A 5,543-nucleotide genomic window follows, 5' to 3' on the forward strand; every position below is an offset into this window, starting at 1 on the left:
ATGACATTCTGACTTTCCTTCTATCATTTTCTGAGGCAAGAAACACTGAGAAGATTGTAAAAATATAATTTACGGCTCATGATGGGAGTTGCTTCAGCTGTCTTAGGAATAGAAACACCCACAATGTTGATTATTTCTCTCCTTTAAGGTCAGAGTAAATACTAGAGTTGAAACATTCCACAATGCTTATCAGGTTAAGAGTATCTGTGCAGATGTTAACACCATTAAAAAAGAAAACATTGCAACATTTCTGCTCACTGCTGGCTCAGCACAAATCACTTAACCTGTAAAGCTCTTAATTTGACTTAATTGCAGCTCAAAACCTGTTAAAAATAAATCATGCAACACCACTGGCCACACAGTAAGCATAAAACTACATTCAACCGATAAAATATATTGGATTTTGGGTTGGGTAGGTGTGTGTGTAAGGGTGAGTGTGCAGTGTGTGTTGTTTCACAGATTAGTGTGTGGACTACTCATCACCCTGAGGAATTACATTCATGTGCCAACACACACAAATGGTGAATGCTTAAATCACTGTACCAGAGATCTGGTGGGACACGTTCTCAAGAGAAAAAAACTGCCAATGAAAATCCACATAGCAACTGTAAAACAGAAATCTGTATAAGGATAATACAACAATGCCAAATTGTACCTGACATTGTACCTGCATTGCTTAGCCAGAATTTGCCATCTACAACCTTGCTTGCCCTAGTTAGAAAAAAATATTCTATCTTCTATGTCAAGGGAGTCGTTAACATTAGCCCAAATGAATTTCAGTGGAATTTGCTCACATCATATTAGAGGAAGTACAGGTCCTTAAAATGTCATATTATTTATAAGGGAGAATCATTTATCAGCTTTATTTTGACTATTAATGGGTAAGTAATTTGCTGAAATTTGTTCATGCTACTCTGTATGCTAGCTTATTACATTTTATAATATTAATTCATAATATTAATATATTTATTTTTGCTAACCACCTCATCCTGGATAGGATATCCATTGGTCTGGCAGCACCCTGGAGACCTTGGTAATTGTAGGTGAGGATAATGCTGCTTTGTGGCATCCACAACTAGCTTCATTCCCCTTGGGTTTCCATTCAAAAATATGCTATAAATAAAAAGCCAGATTTGAGTGCTTTCAAAACGCTGTTACCCTCCTACTACTTGATAAAAATGTTCCTAGGTTAAGTAATAATAAAGAGACTTAAACAGATGTGGTCTTGGACAGGGTAAACATTTATAATAATGTGGTACCCTGCAACTCAACGTCCCCTAAACTCAAAATCTTTGAAACTCAACGCCCTTTATTGAGAAATTTGTACCCTTAAACTCGACGTTTTCCCTAACCTCAAAGTGTGTGACTGCCTCTTTGTTCAGCGCTTGACTAAAGCGGTGCGGTAAAACATCATCAAAGTGCGAATATGAGACTAATCTGCATTTGTGTGGAATAACCGTCAAATTCAGTCATGTATCTACAGTATGTTTAGCTGGATTTTCCTTATGGTTTCACTTTTAATGCTTATTGTAAAAAAAAAAAAAAAAAAAATCTTAGCGTGACTTAATGTATTAAAAGAACAACATAGAAACACTAAACCTCTCTTAATTATTACTGCTCATAAGTTCTCTCCACTAATGAAATTCCTCGCTCGTTGTTTTTCAAGCATCTACATGATTAAGAAGCATAATGAAACAATAAAGAAGTAAAGAGCTTATATTTTAGTGTTTTTATATGATATTTGTATTATTTTCAGTGTAAAAAACAATCCCATTATTTTAGATTAGCCTAAATATATGCAGTTCCACAGGACCATGGAACGCATTAACAAGGAGAAAACATGAGAAAAAATACCTTGAAACCTTGAAACACTGGCACTCCCAGAACCAACTTAGTAAACATTTCCTTACTGTAATACAAGTAGACAGCAATCCAACAACACAAATCTGCTAACACTTTGGTAAAACAAAATATCAGTATAAAAATAGGATTTTCTTTGTTGTTGTTTCTTAAGGAGATGTTAGTAAGTGCAAGGTTAGTTTCCATTTAAGTACTCAGTAAAGATCCAGAGTATGGGGTAACCTTTTTTGCCATTTTAGTAGACATTCTTATTAAAAGTGACAAGCTCAAAATTCAATCCATGCAATTCTGGATTAAGAGCCAAGCTCAATGCCCAACTAGTGGCAATCCAGCAGTGATGAGGCCTAAATTGGCAACAAAGTGACTACTAATTCAGTAGACTGAGCTACCACTGCCATATGTGTAAGCAAGTATACAGTAAGTTTACATACGTACTGTAATATAAAAACATAAAAAACACTATAGTGCTGTGGCAGCTCACGAGCTCACTATGCTGCAACCCTTAGCTGAATGATTTTTCTCTGGTCATTTATAAAACCCCTTCGTTTAACCTCTTCTCTTTTTGAACTGCACGAACCTGGAAAATGTACCTGTTAGAACTAGCAAAAAATTACTTTCCATGGTAACGGCTGTTTCAAAACACACCCTTCCACTCAGCTCTCCAACACACACACACATGCACACGAACTCCTGTTCCACCCATCTCATTCATGTACATCTCATGCACTGTTCTTCGTTCCACCCAACCTTCAGGCTGTTCTTCACAAGTTACTACAAATCTTCACCTCAGCTTAATTACGAAAACTGTTACCTAAAGGCATATGATTCTTACTCTGATGATCTTATGACTTCAGGATCAGTTTGTTCCCAGTAAACACAAAACATCTAAAGAACATATTTTAATAATGTACACAAGAACGTCTAAATTATAGCTAAAGTGACATTTTATACTATGGTTGACTATTACTAATATTTTAACTATTGTAGTTATTCCAGTCGAATTTAATATAATCAGAAAGCTGTATTTGCTTTTCTCAGTGGTGTTTCGCATGCTCTCATTACTACCTAACTACAACCCCAAATCAGAAAAAGTTGGGACAGCATGGAAAATGCAAATAATAAAAAAAAAAAACACAGAGTTTCCTACATTTACTTTGACTTGTATTTGATTGCAGACAGGATCATTTCATCAACTTCATTTCATCAACTTCATTTCATTTATTAATAAACATCCATTCCTGCATTTCAGGCCTGCAACACATTTCAAAAAAAGTTGGGACAGTAAAGCATTTACCACTTTGTAATGTTGCTATTCCTTTTCAACACATTTAAAAGACGTTTTGGCACCGAGGATACCAAGTGATTTAGTGTTTCAGCTTTTATTTTGTCCCAATCTTCCTGCAAAGTAATCTCTTGCCCATGTGGTTATATCAGCTATTGTTGAGTGGCGGTTCTTGATGCAGTGCCGTCTGAGAAAGCAAAGATTACAGGCGTTCAGCTTAAGCTTGTGCCCCTGGCCTTTACGCTTTGAAATTCCTCTCAATTACTTGAATGGTTTAATGATATTATGCACTGTAGAGGGAGAAATATGCAAATCCCTTCCAATCTTTCTAAGGTTCATTGTTTTTAAAACATTTCAATCATTTTCTCACGCATTTGTTGACAAACTGGAGATCCTCTGATCATTTTTCTCATCAAAGACTCAGCCTTTCCTGGATGCTGCTTTTGTGCCAAACCATGATTACAATCACCTGTTTAAAATCACATAATTATTTAGTTGTTTCACCTCATTACTAGCCCTAAATTTCCCCCGTCCCAACGTGTTGCAGGCCTGAAATGCAGGAATAGAGGTGCATTAACAAATGACATGAAGTTAAGCAAACAAAACATGGAATATCTTGGGTTCAAACTGTCTGCAATCAAATAAAAGTCATAAAAGTAAATGTAAAGAACTCTGTATTTTTTTTTTATTTGCATTTTCCATACTGTCCCAACTTTTTCTGATTTGGGGTTGTATAAATTCCAATCTTCTGAAATACTTTTTAATTTTACTCCTACTTTAATGATTACTTCTACTTGAGTATTTTTGTTTAGTTAATGGTACTTCTAGTCACTCCTGTCTACAGGTGCAGCAGATTAGGTTGAATGCTAAATTTTTAAAACACTCCAAAACAACCTTTTCACCCACTTAATTCTTTTCTTTCTTCCCAGCCGGCCTCTCCTCTTTGCCTTCTCCCCCTCCATATCAATGATTTCAGGCATATTGTTTTCAGATGAGATTCTCAGATTTCACCTGCAGGCATGTTTTTATGCCTTTGGCTGAGTGGCATCCAGAAGGGAGATAATAAAACTGTTCTTTCTTTAAAAAAATCAAAATAGTTTAAAACAATCATTGATAATTAATCATTATCATTAATTAATAAAATAATTAAGCTGAATTAACACATTTAGGGCTTGATTTCAGACAATCGCATAGAAAAGTAATCTTACTCATCTCTCTTTTAAAAATAATTTAGTCCAGGGCAATAATTAAGAACATGTTCAGATCCATAAGGCTTTAAAAAACACACAAGAGGTTTGGGAGTGGCCTAGTCCAAGTCCTGACCTGAAATGATCCTGAGCAGGAGCTGAAATCAGCAGTTTAACAGAGTGATTTAAAACAAAAGAATTAGCCGCCGTCATTGCTGCTAAAGTCAGTGCTAGCAGTAACAAGTTAAATTACTAGAGACAGTTGTTGAATCTGATTATTGTTTCTATTCCTTAAATAAATTAAATTATGTTTTACAAAATACCTGCTAAAGTTTTGTTTAAAAACATTTTACAGCATGATAGCTATGTTAATCTGTTGTAATCTACTTTGGAACTTTACAGTTTCACAGATTTGTCAAGGCATGATTTTTCAATCAATCAATTAACTGCACTTTCTCATTCATTTAAAATAGGCAGGAATATGTACATGTATACCTGTGTGGGTGGAAGATTGCTGCTCCAGCCACTGTTGTGCTATTGAGCCAATCATGTCTGTATAGGTGCCTGGACGACCAATAACAGCTGCAGGGATTCAAACCCGGATCTCAGCGTTGATAAGCAAGTATACATTGAGTAGGCATAACATTATGACCACCTTTCTAATACTGTGTTGGTCCCCCTTTTGCTGCCAAAACAGCCCTGCAACTGTGACACACTGTGTATTGTGACACCTTTCTATCAGAACCAGCATTAACTTCTTCAGCAATTTGAGCTACAGAAGCTTGTCTGTTGGATAGGTCCACACGGGCCAGCCTTCGCTCCCCACATGCATCAGTGAGCCTTGGCCGTCCATGACCCTGCCGCCGGTTTACCACTGTTTCTTCCTTGAACCACTTTTGATAGATATTGACCTCTGCAGACCGGGAACACCACACAAGAGCTGCAGTTCTGGAGATGCTCTGACCCAGTCACCTAGCCATCACAACCTGGCCCTTGTTAAACTCGCTCAAATCCTTACGCTTGCCCACTTTGAGGATAAAATGTTTACTTGCTGCCTAATATATCCCACCCACTAACAGGTGCTGTAATGAGGAGATAATCAGTGTTATTCACTTCACCTGTCAGTGGTCATAATTTTATGCCTAGTCGGTGTAATAGACTACTGTCTTACCCAAGTGCTCTTTGTTGGTACAAACAGGGATGAAATATAGAAC

The sequence above is a fragment of the Trichomycterus rosablanca genome, chromosome 15 (assembly GCF_030014385.1).
Source record: "Trichomycterus rosablanca isolate fTriRos1 chromosome 15, fTriRos1.hap1, whole genome shotgun sequence".
Lineage (NCBI taxonomy): Eukaryota > Metazoa > Chordata > Actinopteri > Siluriformes > Trichomycteridae > Trichomycterus > Trichomycterus rosablanca.